Below are 22,653 nucleotides of genomic sequence, written 5' to 3'. Positions count from 1 at the left end.
CTCCTTGTCAGGGTCCTCTGCAGAGGCGGAGCTTCTTCTCTGACCAATCCGAGACCCTGTCACCCGCCTCGGTCCCTCGCCACGCCTCCCACTCCCTGCCAATCAGACTGCGGTTGCCAAGGCAACAGCTTGGCGCCAAGGCAGGGAGTTGACGTCAACGGAGTCCGTGGTAGGGGCCCCGAAGCAGGGTCTGGAAAAGGGGGATGGGATGTGGGTGTGAAGGGATGCAGCCCCCCCCAAAGAAATCGAGGTGAAGCAGAAATACCTACTAATGATGCCCCAATGCAAAACCTGAGAAGATAAAGGGGGAAAAAGGACAAGCATAGATTTGTCTAAAAAACGGGAAAAAGGGAAAAAAAAAGCCGTGAAAAATCGAGGCAAAAACATACGTTGAGGTCTAACCACGAACGATAAAGGTGGAAGAAAGGAGTTTTCTGCCTGCAACACCCAAGCACTAAGCTAATTTCCTTAATAAACGAAGAGATATTGGAAACCATCAAGGGACAGACAAAGGCAAACCAAAAAAAAAGGGGGGGCCAAAGAGACCGCAAGTCACAGGACAATACAAATGGCTGGAAGAATCATGACTTGACTCGGCATAGCGAAACGCCAACCTGAGATTCCGGGTGAAGGCGGTTTATAGCAGTGCGCTGAATCGCATGCTGTCACCACCGTTGCACGAATCCACTGCGTAGACTAGCAAGAAATTGCGAGGGGAGTGAGTGCGTAGATTACCAAGCCTGCTCCTGATAGAAGAAATTTCGTCACCAGGAGAAATAACGGGGTATCGCTGCCATAAAGGACCAAGATCGTAATAGATTCAAGGAAATAAAACGCGTTGCTGAAGTTTGTAGAAACGGAACGGTAAGTGTGGTTTTCTCTTTTTTCCTCTCATTTGTTTCTTTGTTAAAAATAAATAGAAATGTGGGCGAAGATTCTGGAACGATGTGCAAGAAAATTTTTACTGGTTACCTCTAGGAAAAGGAATGGGGGAGGGGAGGCAGATTACAGAAAGATGATTTTGGCTTTATTCTCCGTGCCCATGAATTTCCTTGGCAGATAAACGGTATTTTTTCCCTGGCAGTAAAATCGATGAATTATTAAAAGTTTGTTAATGTACTATTGATGGAACCATTTCACTGCCAAGGAATTTAAGTAAAGGAAATACGTACAGGTGTGTGAAAGACTAATTTTGGGGGTATTTACGGAGAGTCCTTTCTTATGACTAAAAATGTACTTTGCAGAACAGAATTAAATTCCAGTAAATCCACACAATTGTATTTTTGTGTGGCCGCTAAAATTTCAGGTTATATATTTTTATGAGGCACATAAAATGCAGTATTTTCATTTTAAAGGGAGAGAAAAAAAACATGCAAGACCGTGGTCCATAGATTAAAAACCGTTTTACCTAAGAGTACAGCAAATCTGATACCTCAGATTCAATTTTATATTCAATTTTATATTTGTACTTAAAGAGTTATTCATGGTTGCTTGCTAGATAGAGACGTGGGGGGGTGTTATGGATAGGGTACGCAGTTTTATTTTATTTTTTTGGTGGCGGGGGGGGGGGGGGGGGGGGGAGGCTACGTAGTTTTAAATCCCCGAACCTTAGAAAGGTTTTCTCATCTCACAGAGCCACATAAGCATAACATATGAATGAAAATACTGTCCTTCCTATGCAAGCGCATACAGTGAAGGTGAATGCCATACTATCCTTAGGTCTTTGAATCTGACTATTCATTCTGCTCACCAGGAGAGCTGTTAAACTATGTCCATGCTCAGGACTCCACAGAGCTTGGTTTTGGAGCCCCCCCCCCCCCCCCCCCCCGGGGAATCCTAATGTCTTGTTAAAGTTTTTTTGGGTTGGGGTGTATTTTAACATATTCAAAGGACTGCATCCCCTCTATATGAAAAACCAGCTTATCTCTGGGTCATGGGTCATCAGTTCTCTGAGCATTCAGTATGCTGTAAGAGCTTCCACGGAGATAGGACCCCCCTTTCCTCAGTATTCCCCAAGCTCACTCTCTCTCCATACGGCTGTCAATCGCTTTTCACCAACTCCACAGCCTCACCACACGTCTTTGGCTAACATATACGCCATGAAGACTTCCTTTTGACGTCCCTGAAATTGCGTGACAATTTTACCAATTCTCTTCATGCTTAATCATTCAACAGCTGAAATGGAACAGTAACAACAGCCCTCGCTATTGTGTCTTATTTGGGGCAACATTGCATGGTCCTCTGTATCCATATCCGTGGCCTATTCCCCTATCAGAGCCCACTTTTCCTTTACGCAACCTCCAAATGCTGAATGTTCTCTCCTCAGAACATGGCCACCATTCTTACACAATCTCTCCCTAGGTAGCCACCTATTTCCTAACCTAATCACAAGATTTAAATGCCTAGTCATCCACCATTAGATCCCCAGTTTTAATCCTACGCCACAAAACTCTCCACACAGTCCCAATCCCATATATTCAACAATCCACATGAAAGCCAGATGCTTCATTCCTGTATTTAACAGGCAACTCAAAAGCACTTAGAAAAAAAAAAAAAAAAACATGTTAGGGGCTAGGGATCGATGTAGTTCATTTGACACAGTGCTTGCCTAGCGTGCATGAGACATTGAATTCAATCCCCAATATCAAACGCCATATTTGTTTCTCTCTTTCCTCATCTCTAAAAACAGGGTCAGTTGTTGTAGGCAAAAATCCCAAAATCTTTTATCTCTTTTTTCAGGATATCCCACTGACTATATCCAAAACACACCCCAAATTTGTCCCATAGAGTCCCACCCAGTTTTCCTACTAAGTTTCTTTTATTCCAAATTCTTCCTTCTGACACTCCCCACATGGCACTGGATTGATTTTGGAAGGCCCATAGAAGGATCGTTCAAAGCAAATGAAAGGCCTTCCCTTTCCCCCAAGTTCGAGTTACCTTCTGACCCCATATTAACCACTGCCAGCAAAATGCGAAGAGCCGTGGTACCTTTGGGTCTTGAAACAGTGTCAGATATTGGTACTATAAAACCCAATGATCTTTTCCTTAGGAGTCCTGGCTTAAGGAAAACTGCCCTTAAGAAAATTAACAGAGATCTAATATTCTAATAAGGATTAGGTTTTAGGACATCTTTTGACGTTTGTATTTTTGTATTTCTACTGGTAGGGATGTCTCCCACACACACTTTACGTTTGTATCTCAGGAAGACACTCATGTGACTGGTCTGCTCCATTGGCCCATGTGTCTACCTCTGTGTGTTAACACGCCATATTCATTAATACCGATTTATGGCGCCTTGACTTCTGAAGGGGCCGCTCCACTCTTTGGTTTTTTTTCTAAATGCTCCTGAACGTTCCTCACCTTGTTGCTTCCAAATGAATTTTCAAATGGGCTTGTCGAGTTTGATGAAATAGCCTCCTGAGATTTGTATTCATGTTTTATTAAGGCTGGGGAGTAATTTAGATAAGGCAGCAAATGTCATGCTATCAAATGCCTTCATCTCTGACCACGGTCTGTGTGTTGTTTTTTCAGATCCTACAGATATGAACAAGATAATGTAATAGGTATTTTTTTTCTCCTTTAAAGGTCCTATTTGCCTTCAGGAGGTGTTTTCCTATTCATTATTGTGGGTCATTTCTACTTGGTTATTTTGTAAAAAATAATTTCAGATTTATAAAAATTGTCAAGATAACACAAAGATTCCTATTGCAATTTTCCCTGGATGAGAACATCGTAACAGAACCTTGGCACAGAACACTGTCAAAAAGAAATCAATACTAGCAGAAAACTTGAGGATACTGACTGCGTTTGGATTTTATCCATCTTTCCATTAATGTCTGTATCACAAACAAGACTCCCAACACAACACACACACACACACACACACACACACACACACACACACAGGACCCTACAATACTACACACATATACATACACACACACAAGCAAACAGGACCCTACAATACTACACACATATACATACATACACACACACACACACACACACATACACACACAAACAGGATTCCACAATATCACACACACACAGGATCCCACAATAACACACACACACACACACACACACACACACACACACAAACAGGACCCTACAATACTACACACACACACACACACACACACACACAGAGGACCCCACAATACCACACACACAGGATCCCACAATATCACACACACACACACACACACACACACACACACACACACACGACGCCAACCCCCCCCACATACAAACAGGACCCCAAACACCCACCCATACACACACACACACACACACACACACACACACACACACACACGACGCCAAGCACCCCCCCACACATACAAACAGGACCCCAAACACCCACCCATACACACACACACACACACACACACACACACACACACACACACGACGCCAAGCACCCCCCCACACATACAAACAGGACCCCAAACACCCACCCATACACACACACACACACACACACACACACACTCTTATATTCAGGCCCTCAGAGTTTCTTAGCATTCCTTATTTTTCATAAACTTGGCTGTTTTGGGGTATGTACAAAGGGAAATATTGTATAGAACATTTCTTCATTTGGGCTTATATGATGTTTTTCTCATGAGCTGACCTGGGTTATACATTTTTTAAAGGGAATATTGGCGGCCGCTGGCTGTGTGTTGGTGTGTGAGCGGTGAACTGGCTGGCGGCTTTGCTGCTGCTGCTGTTGTTGTTATCTGATTATCTTTCTATAGATTTCTCAAGGATTTTTAAAATGCTAACATCTGCACTAATCACTGGCTTTTGTGTTTGTTTGTTTGAAACTTTTATTAACAATTGCATCTCTGTGGTGAGACAAAATAACTCTGATCCCAGGCTTGAGCAAAAGGACAGTCCTACCTTTGCCATGGAGCACAAATGTCCACTGTGGACGTTTTGGCAGAGCCCCTTTATTGGAGGTTATAAAGATCCTAGCTTAAAAAAAATTATACCATTCATGAGCTTAATTTTATGGCTTTTCTGTGTTTGTTGCGATGTGATGATTTCCTATCTACTAAAGATGTGAATCACAGCAGTTTCTGAGGTTAAAATGTGTTTACATTCCTAAGCCCTACTTAACCGGGCCTATGAGGGTCTGGTTTATACACACGTGCAGCTGGTTATCATTTTTGCATCCCAGTTCACACTTTTTTTATTATTATTATACTGTCCTTGTCTGGCTTTGGTATCAAAGTTATACAAGCCTTATAAAATACTTCAGATTACAGTTTATAATCTCTTTTCCAATGAGATTATGTTTCTTATTGATACAGTTCTTGGGTTTTTTTTTTTTCTTCACGTCTTTGTTTTTTCTAAAAGTGGCTTTTAATTCTGCCGACTGCATTCTTTCTTCGTCATTTAATTTGCTCTTGATTTCTTTCCTAGTTATTTGAGCCCCCTTTCCTAGCTTCTTGAGTTGCATATTTATCTCATTTATTTTTATTCTCTCTTAATTTTTAACATATGCATCGAAGGCTATAAATTCTCCTCCAAGTGCCACTTGAACCGGATTCCACATACCTCATCGTGGTTCAGATCTGCACTTTGTTTCCATTAGTGGCGTAAAGGAATGCGTTTACGATTCTGAATTCTACGTAAAAAAGAAATGTCTCTTGAATGTAGATTTTTGAAAAGCCACTGCATTGCAGTCAAATAGAACTAGTCTGTGCGATTTATCATTTCTTACGGCTTCCTTTAGTTTAAGGTATGGTTGATTTGAATTGTTTGAGGTGTTAGACAAGAAACAGTAATTCTCTAATTGCTAGGCATGGCATTAATTTCTATTTATGCTCACAAGACCAAGCTTCTTAACTGTGTTTACATCGCCACTAATTTTTGTTCTTTTCTGTCTGCATTATCTAGCCATTCTAAATAGCTCCAATTATAAACCGATACACCAATGCTTTTATCCATCACTTCTTGTAGTTTTTTTTGCATTAAGTATTTCAAAGTCACATTGTTAGGTGTGAACAAGTCCAGAGTCCTTCCCTTAAGTGACACAAGGAAGCGGATCTGTTTACACTTGCAATCACTGGCGTAATTTTTCAATACGCCTTTTCTTTTCCATTTTCTCCTTTCCAGCTTTTCTGTTGAGTTGGTTGAATTTTTCTTACTAGCCTTTATTTCCTTTGTTTATTTATTCCATTCTTCCATTCAATTTCTGATAATTCTTTAAATTCTTAATTTATACACACACATTTAAACAAAATACTCAGTGTACTGAAGCAAAGATTCTGGCACCCCTTAGCAATGCATTGAATTTCTCATTTTTACCTTAACTGTTGTTAAACCTTTTTGTTTGTTTGTTCGGTCAATTAGGTTTGGCTTTTCGCTTTGTTTTGAGACAGGGTCTCACTGTGTAGCCTTGGCCGTACTGGAACTCACTTATATAGACCAGGCTGGCCTTGAACTCACGTCAATCTGCCCCTCTCTACCTCCTGAGCACTGGGATTAAAAGCATGCACCACGGCACCCAGTTAGTTATATCCTTCAACCCCCAGGCACTCCCAAATCCATTTTGTAGTGGAAGAGATCAGTCATCTAGACTGACGTATTGCCAAGCCATTCATCCTGAGGAAGGCCTCCCTCCTTCCTTCCAGGTTCATTTCCCCAATCATTGCAACACCTTCAACAGACATTTTTGAGTAACAGCATAGCCAGGTAAGGGGTTTAAATATGCTGCTTCTATGTCTTCTCTTTGTCCTGACAATATTATTGCTTTGTCATCTAACACCGAAGACGAGACCTTCCCGTCAGGCATAATGTCTCTGAGGATGCAGGTTTTCCTCCGCAGCCTTTAGAACAGGCATACACTTGGAATATCAGTGATCAGTTGGGGTGGGGGGGTAGGGGTCTTTCTTCTACTCTGCAGAATTCTTAGCCGATATGTACTTAATTAAACAGCCCTTTACTGCCATTTTGTTGCCTTTTAAAATTCTGGGTTTCTAGATTTAGGTTTTTTTTTTTTTTTTTTTTTTATTTGTGTGGGTATCTGGCCTGCATGTTTGTATTTGCATCATACGAGGAAGCCAGAAAAGGACGTTATATTCTCCCTCAAACTGGAGTTACAGATGATTTTGAGCCTCCATGTGAGTGCTGGGATCTGAACCTGTGTTCTCTGCAAGAGCAGCAAGTGCCCTTAACCTTGGGCCATCTTTCTAGCCCTTATTTTCAACATTCTTGAAAAAATACAGTATCCGTAAAATGTTCGTCTATGAGATATATAAAACATTCTAGTCAGAAACTTTAAAACTGAAAAAAAAAAATGTATCCATTGTCATTAACTATCTCTATCATTAACATATCTTAAATGTTACTATAAAATGTCTCTATCACTCCAAATTTACACTAGAAGAGACTTTAGCTCTGAGGATGAATCCCCAAATTCATGGGATCACATCAGACAACCCGATTTCCATTTCGGCTGGGGAGACGGCTCAGCTGGTAGAGCACCTGGCGCTGCAAAGGTGAAGACTTGAGTTTGATCCCCAGCAGCGACAGAATAAAAAGCTGGTCGCAGGACCCATGTAGAATCCCAGCGCTGGGGAGACGGACAGAACAATCCCTTGGGCTTTGCTGCCAGCAAGTGTAGCCTATTTGGTGAGCTTCAGTGAGAGGCCTTGTCTCAAAATACAAACCGAAGAGTGATTAAGGGAGACAACAGACAATGACCCCCTAATCTCCACCTACACACACACACACACACACACACACACACACACGTACCCGCGAACGTGTGTACGTGCAAACACACACACGCACACAGTGTTGTCTTCATTGCTTACAGCAGTTGTTGCTTCCGAGTGTACAGTGACATTTGCCTGAGGCAGGAGGACCTGTGACATCGTAACAGTCAGAAGACTCCAGCAGATGAGAATCCAGCTGTCTGCTATCAAGTCTGGCACTGAAGAGATTGGCAGAGATGTAGAGTGATGCTACCAGGTAAGCTTTTGTTCCAAAGAGCCTTTTTCAATTCAAGTGTTAACTTGTGATGGGTTTGTTACTATTATTTTAAATTAGTAGCTGTGCATTCAACATGGTTCGATGTCTTGTCTTTGAAGGTAGGTAAGCACTGGTAGGTAACAATTGCTTATATTTATGCCATGTGGTGGTATGTTTTGATATATCCATACGAACTTCCATATTGTTTTCTACAATGGTTATATTTATTTACGTCTCTCTAACTTCTCTTCTCTCCACATCCCTGCCCATTCATTGGTTTCATAACAGCCATTCTAGAAGGTATGAGGTAACATCTCCTCGTGGCTTTAGCTTGCCTTTCTCCCATGATTATTAACACTGAGCATGCTTTCACGTACCTGATGGCGTCTTCAGATAAATGTCTGTTAGAGTTCTTTGTCACTGTCATTTTAAAGATTCCTGGGAGAGGGAAAGGAATGGACGATTATTGAACTATGAAGAGAGACGGAAATCACAGAATTTTCAGGAAAATGGATGGGTTTGGAAAGCTAGTGACCAAAACTCACATACGTGTGTGTGTATAACATACATTAATTTTGTATATATATACACATACACACATATACAGCTAGAAGTGTGTTTATACTATGATAAGCAAGGAGACCATGAACGGGTAATAGCAGGTGATGAGGAAGGGCAAAAGGCAGGTAAAGGACATTTGATTCATGAAGAAGGCTCTAAAGATAACGTTTTTCTAGTTTTTAATCTGTCATAGTTGTGTGTGTGTGTGTGTGTGTGTGTGTGTGTGTGTGTGTGTGTGTGTGTGTGTGTGCATGTGCGCACGCGCAGTACATAAATATGTAAGTGACAGTGACAATGTAAAAAAGTAAAGCTCCAGGGCTTCATTGTGGTCTTCCTAACTGTATAAAAGCTCACTGGGATGGGTAGAGTTCGGGACTCGGCTCATGTTTGAGTGTCTCCCTTAAACGTGCTGTGTGATGTCTTTGTCACTGAGTTAATTACAATAAAGTGATTTGATTTGATTTAAAAAAAATTGTTTTTGTTATTGCTGTTGACTTCCTTATGCGTTTAGGACACTAACTCCTTATCAGGTATATGGCTTACATGTATTTTCTCTTATTTTATGCGTGGTCTTTATACCATACATTTCTCTATTGTGTGGAAGCTCCCAATTGGTTTGCTAACCCCCCCACCTTTTTTTGTTTGTGAGTTAGGTACCAAACATTTTCTTTTAAATTGCCCAAAAGACAAGTCTTATTTGGAATTTAAATCTTTAGTCCATTTTTAGTTAATTTTTGCCTGTAAATTTTTGTGCTTGTAAAATTTTTTTCATTAAAATTTCAATGACTGTATTGAGTCTTTAGGCCACATTGCATAGTGCTGATGTTTAAATAATAATTTTCAGATCTATGAACATGAGAAAATTTCCATTTGTTTCTATTCTCAGCTTTCTTTCATCAGTGTCTTCTAGCATTCATTGCATACATCTTTTACCTGCTTTAATTTATTCCTAAATACTCTTAAAAGATGGTGTTGTAAATGGAGCTGTCTTCCTTGTTTTTGTTTTTGTTTTTGTTTTTTAGTGTGTGTGTGTGTGCATGCACACTCCATTTTAAGAATGCCTTGGTATGTAAAGGTCAGATGACAACTTTTGGGAGTTGGCTCTCTCCTTCCACAATATGGGGTCCACGGGATTGAACTCGGGTCGTAGATGGGCTTGGCAGCAAGCGCCTTGACCCACTGAGCCATCGTGTTGGCCCGGCTTTCTTGATTTCCTTTGCAGATAGTCCGTTGTTGATGTCCAAGGTCCTGATTTCTCTATTTGATTTTGTACCCTACAAGTTTACTGAATTAACCTATTAATTCTGGCAGGCTATTTTTATGTTATCTTTAGAGTTTTCTATATGTAGAATCTTGTCAACCACAAACAGATCATCTTACTTTTTTATATTCTAATCTCTATGCCTTTTATTTTTCCTGATGTAGTTGTTCTGGGTAGGAACATCAGGAGCATATTGACAAGAATGCATTTTTGCCTTGCCAGGCATGAGTGGCCCACACCTTTGATCCCAACATATGGGGAGGCAGAGGCAGGAGGATCACTGTGAGTTCGAGGCCAGCCTGGTCTATATTGTGAGCTCCAGGACAGTCAGAACTACTAGAGAGAACTTGTCTTTAAAAAAAAAAATTATCTTGATTCTTAGAGGAAAAACTTTCTGTATTTTGTTTTATCATTACTGTGCTACTGTGGGTTTGCCAAAAACAGGCTTTGTTGTGCTAAGGTGTGCACCTTCTACACTTACTGCCTGGGTTTTTATTCTGAAAGGATGTTGAACTTGGCTAAATACTCTTTCTCCATCTACAGAGCTGTGAGTTGATGCTCTTTGATTGGAGTAGTATGCCGCAGAGCTGACTTGTAACTGTTAAGCCACCCTGCCCTCCCCTTGAGCATGGTACATGATCTTTTAATGAGCTAAATTTAATTTGCTGGTATTTTGTAGAAGATGTTTGCCCCTGCGTTCATCAGGAACAGTGACTTTTATTTTCTTATAGTATCCTGGCCTGGATTTGGTGTCAGCGTAATGCTGGCCTTGGGAAATGGGTGTGCAAGCATTCCTTTCTCTGCAATATCTTTGAATTTCTTTGAGATATGTGAATGTTGCTTGGTTGGATTTACAACTGAAGTCTTCATGTCCTAAGCTTTTCTCTTGGGAGGTATTCAATCTCCTTAAAATTATTTAGTTAGATATTGTAGTTCTTTTTTAAGATTCAGTTTAATAATATGTGAGTGTGTGTGTATGCTTGTACAGCACATATGAACATGAATGCCATGTCCAAGGAGGCCAGAAAAGTGATGGATCCCCTGCAGCTGGAGTTACAGACAACTGTGAGCTGCCCCTCATAGTTGCTTGGGTCCTTTAGACAAGCAGCAACCACTGAGCCATCTCTCCAGCACCAACATTTTAACTTCTAAATAAAACTACATAAATTAAAAAAAAAACGAAATAAAAAATCTCAAATTCAAAAATAAATCTAGGAGCTGAGAGATGGCTCAGCAGTTAAGAGCACTTGCTGCTCTTGCAGATGACCTGGGTTCAATTCCGAGCACCCACATGATGGCTCACAACCATGCCCCTCTGGTTCCAAGGGATCGATCCAATGACCTCTTCTGGACTCTTTGGGCACCAGGCATGCATGTGGTGTACATATATACATGCAAGTAAAACACTCATACATATTAAAGAAATTAAATAAAAAGAAATCTCATCTACCAAACATAGATTAACAATGTGAATACTGTGAGATATCTGTTTGTAGCTGGTGATGTTGCTTAGTGAGGCGAGTAGTGGTCTAGCCTGCACAAAGCCCTGGGTCTGACCCCTAGCACTACACAAAGCTATATGTAGTAAAGCATGCTCATAAGCCCAGCAACTGGGAGATAGAGGCAGGAGATTCAGAAATTCATGGCCATCCTTAGCTACATAGTGAGTTTGACTCCAGCTTGGGCTACACGAGACCCCGTCTCAAAGGGCAAAAAAAAAAAAAATAAATTAAAATGAAAAAAAGAAGATATCTGTTATTTAGCCTCATGCTCATGTGGCTGATTGGGAGTGATGGCTTCCTGCCCAGATTCCCTAGAGAGCATCATAGTACATATTGCTACCCTGGGAAAAAGATCAAAATTCAAAATACAATTTCCAATGAATGCAAATTACACTCCCTCGATCCTAGAGTCAGAAACAAAATGTAAGTCAAGCCATCATGAGTCAGGAACCATTGATATCAGTAGGCAGAGTCCACATAAGGAGAAGTGGATGCAGCTGGCCTCCAGTTAATATTTGGGCGCCTACTACCGATAAGGGCAAAAGCTAGGCCATGGGCATGGCTCCTTGTGAATGGAATTAAAAGGGTTCCCATGTGAATTCATTTATTTAATTAACTATGTCTTTAGAGTTTTAGTCTTGAGCTTGGAAGACACATCCAGTAGGTAAGCTGACAAATGAACTTGTAAAGATGCTAAAGGCTTAGGAGGAGGAGGAGGGGGAGGGAGGAGGAGAAGCAAACGCAAGTGAGGGATGGTATGCTGCCGTGGCGGACACAGAGTAGCCAGAAAAAGCTCCTTGAGGAAGGGAAGCTAAGACTAAATTTTAAGAAGAGCCAGGTGTGGGAAGAGCAAGAACATTCCAGATGGATAGAATTACGCTGTACAAAACCATAAATGCTAGAAAAATAAATAAAAGAAAGTAGGAAGGAAAGGAAAGCAGGCAGGCAGACAAACCACCAGAATGTCTGAAGGACAATGTGGGGCATAAAACAGGACCGGTGAGATTGTATGGGGACGGCAGAATGAACAACACAAAGACTTTACGTTTAATTCCAAATACAAAGGGCTGGGGAGATGACTCGGTGGTTCAAGCATTTCCTGCTTAAGCATGGAAATCAGAGTTCGGATCCTCGGGACTAACATAAATGCTGGGTGTGTACGGCAGCATACCTGTAATTCCAGCCCAGGGAAAAACAGGGACAGGGGTCATCGAAGCAAGCTGACTATCGAGACTAGCCATGTCAGAGAGCTCTGAGTTTGCTTGAAAGGCCCTGCCTTAATAAATAACATGGAAGAGTGATGGGGGATGACTATAGATATCAGCCGAGGGCCTCCACATGTGCACATGCAAACACACACACACACATGCACACACACGGGCACATGTACTCCCCACACATCTCCTCACACATGCACACACACATGAATATGGAAAAATAAAAATGTAAAGAAAAAAAAAAGAGCAAAAGCTATGAAAAATGTAATCCTAAAATCCTAAATATGGTAAGGGGTGTCTGAATACTTTTAAATAAGGCCTGACACCATCCACTGTAAGATGATTCTGGCTGTTCCGTCTCCACAGAGCTAGGAGACCAGACATAGGAAAGAGAGGGGGAGGAAAGGCCAGCCACGAGGCAGTTGCTTAGACAGAGGACAACAGACTCTGAGCACAGTTAACAGCGGAGACGGGGAGAAGCAGACAGTTTCAAGACTTTCTTTGAAGACTATATAAATAAATCTCGCTAATGATTTGTATATGTGTGGCAAAGAGAAGAGGCATCAAACATTAGCCCTGTGATTGCGTCTGGGGAGATTGGGTTGACAGGAGTTTTATTTAGTGGATATCTGAGATGCAGGGCTCAGGCAAGGCATGAGAGGAAGAGGTCTCTGGGATATGTAACGGCTGAGTTGCTTATTCTAAAGTAAGTGGAGACGTTAAGTGGGAACTCCGGAGGTCTCCACCGCCACGGAGCTCTGGAAGTCCTCAGGACTAGCTGGCTCATTGCTTGAGTAGTCAGATTACAATAAACACTAATTTACAAAACAAATAAACAAGTTCTTGGGACTGTGTGTGTGTGTTTGGTTGATACATAAATTCATGTGCAGATCCAAATTGTACCCCTTCAGTGATGAAAATCCAACCAAATTTTCTTTTTTTTTTTTTTTGTTTTTTGTTTTTTGTTTTTCAAGACAGAGTTTCTTTGTGTAGCCCTGGCTGTCCTGGGGCTCACTCTGTAGCCCAGGCTGGCTTCAAACTCACAGAGATCCACCTACCTCTGCCTCTTGCGTGCTGAGATTAAAGGTATGCACCACCTCTGCCCAGCCCAACCAAGCTTTCTTAAAGAAAAATTTAAATTTAATTATTTTTTTTACATGCTCAAGGAGTTACACAATCTAAAGCTAAACATTCATGTTAAAGGTAACTAACTTTTCCACAAATGCTGCTGCTAAGTCCAAATATTAAAAGACTACTTCCCGGGGCTCATCAAGATGGCTACCCAGGCAAAGGCACTTCCAGCCTTGGTTCTACCCTGTGACCCTCATGGTGGAGAGAGAGAACTGATTCCTGCGAGCTCTCCTCTGACCTTCACGTGTGTGCACTCACGCAGGCTCGCATGCATGCATGCATGCACGTGTGTGCGCACACACATACAAAACCACATAGAAGTATCATGAGATAGCAGCTAGAGAATGATTAACAGAAAGGAATCAGACCCCTTCAGGGCCCTGTCAGCCATTTACAACTAGAGAGTTCAGAGAGCCCCAACTTCTGGTACACCACAGCTGTGACTCGCACTCAAGTCCCACTCACATCCTGAATGCCGCCATCATTTCTAGCCATACTCACCTGTCAGTGCTCTAGGACATGGCAAGAACTAGGAGTGTGGCTTCCACAACCACAGTTTTAGCTCGTTGGGGCAAAAGAGAAAATGCATTCCTGCTTGGCTGCACCACAGGGCAGAGCTCAAGAGAAGAGGGAAAAGACAACAGGAGACCAGAGTTAAACGTGGAACCACCACAAGGCCTCAGCAGAAGTTCGATCCCCGGACCCATCTGGTAGAAGGAGAGAACCAACTCCACACTTGGTCCTCTGACCTCTACACATGGGCTCCTCCCACAGTAAATAAATGAATGCAAAAGCAAGTAAAGCATGAATCAGAAAGTATAAATATAGGTTTGAAATTTTTGATTTGAGAGTCTCTGCTTCAGTTCATTAAAGGGACTGTAACTGAGAAAGACATCCAATGTCACCCTTGGGCCTCCACATGTTTAAAACACACACATCAAACATGTATACACATACCAAAGGAGAGGGTGGGATCCCCTGGTGCTGGAGTTACAGACAGTTATGAGCCGCCTGGGTGTTGAATGGTAGCAACCAAACTCTGGTGCCCTGCAGGAGCAGCAAACACTCTTAACTGCTGAGCCATCTTTCCCCCAGTTAGGCACTTCGGACCTACAGTAAGAGGGGAACACTGCTCAATGAGGAACCCGGCAAATGGCTTTTAATCTTAAATGGATCTTCCTGAGTGAATGCCCTGGAGGATAGTAAAAATAATAGCTATCCCATTAAAATTTTACAGCGTGTAAGCCCCCCCCATCAGACTCTTTACACAAGTTGTATTTAATTACTGTAACGACCCTCTGAGATAACTGCCCTTTCCAGCCAGCTTTCACAGAAGAGAGGTGAGCCTTAAAAGGTTAGTGTCTTTTATTCTTGGGGTTTTTTTTTTCCCCCTCCAGGTTACAAGTTAGCAAGGATGGCAGGTCTCAGAATCAAACCCAAATCTGCCAGATGTCTGAACTCTTCAATAACCACTGGGTACATTTCTAGGCTATTAAATTTGAAAGCCATAATGAAATGTTATCATTCTGGAAAGGTAGATACTAAGAACTTGGCAATGTCAAAGGAGCGCTTTCATCAAAATGTGCTCCAAGCCCTTGTCATTTTATAGACAACTTTCTTCACCCTTCCGAGGAATAATTCTCATGCATTATACATTTTAACAGCAGCAAAAGAAGAGAGAGACATCTTAACAATGCAGCATGGGCATTTTAAACCCCAGGTATACCTTATTTTGAAGTAATGAAGCTAATATCGACAGCTGATAAGTGCCAAGAAAACCTCTAAGGACTTAATAGCTGTTAGCTTATCAGATCCCCATGACACCTGTCTACAGCAGGTACTATCAGCGAATCCTATTTTATGGAGGAGGACTGGTATAGAGAGGTTGGAGTAATGGGTTCAAAGTCACACGGACTCATTAAGTAATTGACCACCATTAAAACCCAGGTTGTAGGGCTGGAGGCATGGCTCAGTGGTTAAGAGCATTGGCTGCTCTTCCAGAAGACTGGGGTTCAAGTTCCAGCAGTCCCACAGCAGCTCAAAACCACCTGCCCCCTGCATTCAGTGTGCCTGCCTGCACACACACACACACACACACACACACACACACACACACACACTTTTAAAATAGTTCTTAAAAAAAGAAGGCACTGTATGTGCCACAAAGTCTGAAAATTTGCTATTTTGGTTTTCACAGAAAGAGTTGGCTGACCCTGTTCTTAGGATTAAATTTTAAAAACCCTTATTTAAATGGTGGGGGAGTATTCAAAAACACACCCTCCCCCCCTCCCCCCCCCCCCAGGGAAGAAAAGGCATGACTCGAAATGGTGACTTTAGAAGGAGCAGAAACTTCCTTCCAACTTTCAAGGAACAGATAATTCATCCGTTCCACAAAGCGTGCCAAGGCCTAGAAACCAGTGGAGTTCTTCCCAGTTCATTTTAATTAACTGGTTCACAGAGGTTTACAATCCCCAAGTGATTTTAATTGGAAGGAACTCAGCATAATGAAAATAGCAACAGCTGACAGTTGTGCAATGGTCTGTCTGCTGCCAGGTACTGTGCTTACACGGAGACTTCTAGCTAATCCCCTTGACGGTCAGGGAAGGTAGCATGCCATTGTTACCCGTTTTTGTGCCCGAAGCCCGGGCCTCAAAAGGTTAAGAAAATTGCCCGACAACCCCATCCGTTAGGAAGAAGTCGAGACTCTAACCCATCTCTACCCCTGTAGACTATGTACGCTCTGAACACTATAGCATTTGATTATAATCAAATAAATCTGCATATATCAAGCAAATGCCTCATTTCCAGAGTTGAACAAGCTTTGTTGAAAATATATTAAATGCCAAAATTATCAAAATGATCTTGGAGGAAGGAGGAATAAATTCTCATCAACTGCAAGTGAACAAATAATTTTGTGTTATAAATTGACCTGGATCATTAAAAAAAAAAGAGGGGAGGGGTGCGGGTTGCCAGTGATATTTAATACCACCATTTTTTTTTCTCCTCAAACACAGGATCCCAGATAGAGCTGTGGATCTCTTGGTAAAATGTTTGCCTAGCACGTACTAAGCCCTGGGTTCGATCCTCAGCACTGCATCCAACCATATATAGTAGTGCAAGCCTGTGACCCCAGCACAGCAAGGCTACAGAAAGTTAAGGGTCATTCTTGCCTACATAGGAAGTTAGGGGCCACCCTGGACTAGAGACCTTCTTTCTCCAGATAGGTAGGGTAGATGAGATGGCTCTGTGGGTAATAGCACTTGCTGCCAAGCCTGATGACCTGAGTTGGATCCCAGGGTCCCTACACACCGGAAGAAACCAACCCTTGAAATTTGTTCTCCGACCTCTATTTACCCACTGTGGCAGCCGTGTACCCACAGACATGTACACACACAAGTGAAATAATTTCTTCAAAGATTCCTTTCTAAGACCAGAGATAATGAACTCACGCATAAAAACATCACACAGCTGGATTAATAGCCACTCGAACACTTGCTCTGTCCCCAAACTTTATCCGTCCCAGGGGACTTCTGTACAGTTAGAAGAGCCACTCTGAGGCCACGGGACCTTCGCTTCATGTCTGTTTGGAGACAAGAGCTCACGATGTAGCCATGACTGGCCTGGAACTCTCTGTAGAGAGCAAGCTATCTTCAAACTCAGAGAGCCTACTGCCTTTGCCGGCTGAGCGTCGGATAAAAGGCATTTCTCATCACACCCAGTTTGGTGGGTTTTTTTTTTCTTTTTTAATTTGAGAGTTCATAAAGAGTTAGATGGATGGATGAGTAGATAGATAAAATTAAGAATCCCTGTGGGAAATGGAGAGCTAATGTTTTCAGCCAGATGGACTCCATCTATGCAGTAACTTCCCCTTCAGTGACTCATTTAATCCAGAAACTGGTGTTCCCTGCAAACCATGGTGCGAGAGACCCATGAGTAGCGAGGGAGAAGACCAGGATCCAAAGCCAAGCCAGGTAGAGGACAAAGCTGGCACTCCTTAACAGTCTTTTTATCAGTGAATTAGAAAGTAACAAGCATGTTCAGTCGAGGGTGATGAGAAACTGGTCAAAGAAGCCAAACTTAAGGTCGGTGGTGGTGGGGATTGGGAGTGGAGTGGCCAGACTTCTTCTTTCTAGACACACTCAATAGTAACTCACCTGAACTTGGAGCAGGCGGCGCTTCTGAACTTTTAAAACATTTAAGAGTGATCCCACACTCCTGGTAAATGGGCTGATTAGTTAAAAGAAGTGATGGCAAGATGTGAAGATTCCGTTTTTTAAATGAAATGTCGGGAATGGAGAAACCTAAAGAAAGACAGATGGGTGCTTCCCTGGAACTGGGAGCCACAACCCACACAAAGAGGCTGATGGGAAGGGGTTTTTTGTGACCCCCACTCCACCTCACCCCGGGTGAGGGGTGGATGGGAGTATTCTGAAAGTGAATGCTGGTGATGGCCCACAGCTGATCCGGAAACAGATCGGCAGCAAGGAACTGCCACTCCATAAATTTCCTTAAAACAACAACATTGAGTTGTATGCTAGGTGCAGTTTTGACTTCCGTGAACAGAATTTCAATAAAGCGACTTAAAGGTCAGGTACCTTGGCAAAGGATTCTTAGACCCCTTGCTAAGCCTCTTACAGGTTTTCTCCCCCTCTGGTCCATGCTAATTAGGAACACCAAGTTCGGTGAACATATCAGCTGTGCGTGGGTGGGGGAGGGTAGGAGAAGGCCCCAGGCTTTTACTGTTCATTTTGGTTCTAGGATCTTTTAACCCGTAGGGAATCTGGGCTGTGCAGTCATCAAGTGAATCCTTGACTCCCAATGGGCTGCCAAGGGCAGCCACCTGAGACATCTACCTGCATGGATGCCTATGAGCCCCTGTCCCAGGCACTCTGTGTGCATCTAGCCCCACCTATCCCATCTATTTCCAAGTCAGGCTCCCAGTGTTTGCACACGCCCATTGCTATGAGTTACTCACTGATTCTTCTGTAGAGGGTGGGCAATGGAAGAATGACCTCTATGCATTGTCCCCAAGGATCTGAGGTTCTTTGAGACGCATCCTTGTGCACACTCCTTTTACACTACGACCTGCAATCCTTTCAAAGTAACTTTCCAGTTTAGAGTTACCTTAATCATAGTTTCAATAGGTTTCATTATGTTGGAGAGGAAAAAGGCACCTCTATGGTTTTTATGGTTCTGAAGGAGAGAGCCAACATGGGTTCCATGAAGTATTTATTTCATCTGCAATGGTAATTGGCAGGGAATAGGTGTTCTGTGACATGTTTCTCTCTCTCTCTCTCTCTCTCTCTCTCTCTCTCTCTCTCTCTCTCTCTCTCTCTCCATTTTTAGACAAAAATCTATGTTGTCCAGGCTAGCCTCAAACTAACTATGATAGCCAAGATGACTTTGAACCTCTGATCATCTTGCCTCCCACCCCCTAAGCCCCAGGGATCCAATTCAGTATTTCATTCACACTAGACAAGCACTCTGTCAACTGAACTGCATTCCTAACCCCCTCAATAACTGTTTTCCCAGTGCCTGACTTCGCACTGAAAGAGTACAGTGTCTAGAGCTACTGCTAGGTGAATGGCCCAATAGAAGGGTTGATAAAACCGGTGTTGCCTTTGCTACAGAGCAGCCCAGTGTGAGAGCTAGTGCTTCCAGATTTAGCAAGTGAAAAAAGAAACACAGAATAACCCAGCTAAATTTGAATTTCAGATAAACAATTTAAAAACACACACAAGAATGTCCAACTTGGATATACTGGCTGGCCTGTATTTTGTCTGGCACCCTAAAGCAACTGTTAAGTCTGAGGGGGAAGACGGCTTTTCTCCTTTTAGAAAAAAGAAGAGCTGGAGGAGGAAAGAAAACTGTACTGTGATGGAATTTATAAATAAGCACCTCCGAACCATTACACAGTCAAAGGAGATCAGGAGACTGGGCCCAAACAAATTGCAATTTATAAAGCTGGGCTGTGTGATACTTTTATCATCTTTTTTAAAAAATAAATTTTAAATGTGTGTGTGTGTGTGTGTGAGAGAGAGAGAGAGAGAGAGAGAGAGAGAGAGAGAGAGAGAGAGAGAGAGAGAGAGAGCGAGCATGTGAGTGCACGTGCCCTCCCTCAGAGCCCAGAGAGCTCTGATCAGTCTGGAGCCTGGAGTTAAAGGTAGTTTTGAACTGTCCAACGTGAGTGCTTTGAATTCAAGCACGGTCCTCTGCAAGAGCAGTAAGCGCTCTTAACCACTGAAAGCCATCTCTCCAGCCCTTCTTTATGTCACCTTAATTGAGAGCTCCTATCCAGTAGCATGGTTAATTTTTGGTCTCACATCCTCATGAAACACTGAATGTTCATTAAGTTTATTGAGACCCGATGGTTTGCTGGTCAGATTTCTTCCCCCCAACACAGCCTGCCGGGAGAGCTGGAAAATTTCAATCCCTGCCCATTCCTCAGCCTTCCTTCCCCACTCCAGCTGCAGTTTCCATGGTAATAGGATGAACCTGACTCTGCGGCTCACAACAGCTAACAGCTCTTGAGAGGGGCTAAACCAGAACAATTGGAGGCAACCTCAGTGAGTGGGGGAAGGGAGCATTCTCCGGAGCCCTAACTAACTCACTGTTATGCAAGACTTCTGTTGATCTCTCCAGAACTGCAGAAGGTTGGTTCTGTGACTCTTTGCAGACCCCATCAAGTCACAGATTCTCATTTCGGAAGCTCCTACCAACAACCACAGTGGCATTGACTGCATGCATACTTACGATTTATCGATCCATTTCGTCTATCGTTCCACGGATGAGGATTAGGGAGTAGGGTTTTGTGTGTTAGGCAGTGCTGGGTCCACAGGATGCAATTGTTATTAAAACAGATGTGGTATCTATTCTCTTATTTCTTGTGGTACAGAGGGAGCTATTATACATGGAACATATACTAGGGTCTGGGGGATGTAGAAATGAATTAAAATAAAGTCAAACACTGTGTTGCATGGAAATGAGCCTGTTGGGATTGGGGTGAGATCAATATCAAATGAATAATAAAAACACTCACATACACTGAGCAATGTTTGCAGTGTCAGAGATGGTTTTAGGCAAGGAGACCGTACCAGTGAGCAAAATATATTTACCATCTGTTCTCATAGAATTTACTGTCAATGGGGAAAAAGAGAAAAATACATAAATGACCTGGGATCTAAAACAATATTTTAACTTCAAACTGGCTTCAATAAAAAGGAAAATTTATTGACTGAAGTAAATGAAAATTCCAGACATATAGTTGGGGTCATTAATAGTCATAAATATAATCTAGCAAGATGGCTGGGTAAGTAAAAAAGCCCTGCCCGTGTAAGTCTGATGACCGGGAACTCAATCTCAGAATGCATTTTTAAAAATGGGGAGGGTAGGTGGTGATATGCGTCTATAATCCTAGCACTCCTTTTGGCAAGATGGGAAGCAGAAATAAGAGAACCTCCTGGAAGCTTGCTGGACATTTAATGTTCGGTATGCAGCATGGTAGAAAAAATAAAACAGAGTCTGCCTCAAAAAACGAGGTGGAAGAAAAAAACCCAGCTGTCAAGATGGTCCTCTGATCTCTACAGAAACGCTGGGCACGGGACCACACTCACACATATACCCTGTTCCCCCTCCCCCAACACACTTACAATTTCTGCAATTTTCTACCCAGTACTCTTCTGCTTCATATGACAGAGGTCATCCTTCCCATGAAGGAACTGGTTAAAATATGACCAAGGTCTGGTCACTCCATTCTTGAGCCACGCCCATTCTGACTGGCTCTGAGACCCTGTCTCAAAAACAAAAACAATCCATGGCCTGTGGGCCATACAAAAACACATTTTGACCAACGGGTCATTGTTGGCCAATTCCTTGCCCCATCAGGAACATAGATAAAATGGTCAACATAATGCTTTGTTATGAGTTGTTCTTGCCTTTCTGGTTAACCATCCCATTCACAAAGTATATATCCTTTCCTAGATAGAGGGATGAATGGGTGGGTAGATAAATGTGGTTCACAGCATTATAAATACTCAGTGTGAGTCAAAGTCTCGTCTCTGTTAGTCTTTGCTTTCTGGACTACTCCTTGCTCCCTCTCAGCTAGATCACCAGTCTGGACAATTCATATTCTTCAGAATTTGTCATTTGGACAAGACTAGGGGAGGAAATTGTGAAATAGTGAATTAATCAAGGTCACATCTTTGTCTAAGGATCTTAGACAAGTTCTTCAGGTTTTGTAAGGTTTTATTTTTATTTATTTATGTCTGTTACCAGGGATTTAACCTAGGACCTTATACATGCTGGTCGAGCACTCGACCACTGAGCTACCTCCCACAGTGATTTTATGAATTGGAAGTCATCCTGTCAATCAGGTGGTAAAAAGCCTTAGTGTTGAGGTCATCAAAACTCTGTGCTGGGTTTGTTTTCCATATTGGATCCCTGGCAGATCAGAGTCTCCTTCATGGCTTCTAAACTCGCCTTGAATCCCAATCACTCTTTTGATCTCCCCAGTATTCTATCCACTTGTTCCTGGGGGCTCCTCATGGATGAATCTGATGTCTTGTCTTCCGGTAAAAACAAAATCCATCTCCTTACTCCTCCCCTTAAAACAAATAGACAAGCTGGTGCAGGCGAGATAGCCCAATGGCTACAGGCACCTCTGAACCTCTTGCCTCAGCTTCCACAAAAGCTGGGCTCACAGGCCTGTGTCACAGACTGACTTCAGTGTTTTTGATGCCCTTCCTGCCCTTGTGTGCGTGCCAGCCAGAGGTTGACATCACGAGTCTTTTTCAATGGCTCTCCACCTTGTGTTTTGAGACAGGATCTCTCACCGAATCTGGATTTCACTCATTCAGTTTGACCAGCTGGACAGTGAGCCTCAGGGATCTTTCTGTCTTTGCCTCCAGCACTGAGATAACAGGTCCTTGTCACTATGGCTGACATTTTTTTTCCTTCTTTTACGTGACTGTTGGAGATTTGCTCTCAGGTCCTCGTGTTC

The 22,653-nt window shown here is 42.6% G+C and overlaps 1 protein-coding gene across 6 annotated transcripts in view; it reads left to right on the top strand.

Annotated features, from left to right (window-relative positions):
- Positions 1-145: 145 nt before the first annotated feature.
- The window catches only part of LOC128095524 (ubiquitin carboxyl-terminal hydrolase 29-like), a 225,383-nt gene continuing 202,875 nt past the window's right edge, over positions 146-22,653 (top strand). For 2 of the 6 annotated variants that reach the window (XM_052714568.1, XM_052714569.1), the window contains exons 1-2: positions 146-864; positions 7,829-7,983. The gene's annotated coding sequence lies outside the window, so the exon portion shown is untranslated. Of the gene's footprint in view, positions 865-6,241; positions 6,703-7,828; positions 7,984-22,653 lie in introns of those variants that run through there. The other 4 variants (XM_052714565.1, XM_052714572.1, XM_052714570.1 and 1 more) reach the window with 3 other exon arrangements.

The sequence above is a fragment of the Peromyscus californicus genome, unplaced genomic scaffold (genome assembly GCF_007827085.1).
Source record: "Peromyscus californicus insignis strain IS unplaced genomic scaffold, ASM782708v3 Scaffold_4__1_contigs__length_199733344, whole genome shotgun sequence".
Lineage (NCBI taxonomy): Eukaryota > Metazoa > Chordata > Mammalia > Rodentia > Cricetidae > Peromyscus > Peromyscus californicus.
This window is presented reverse-complemented; position numbering and strand designations above follow the sequence as displayed.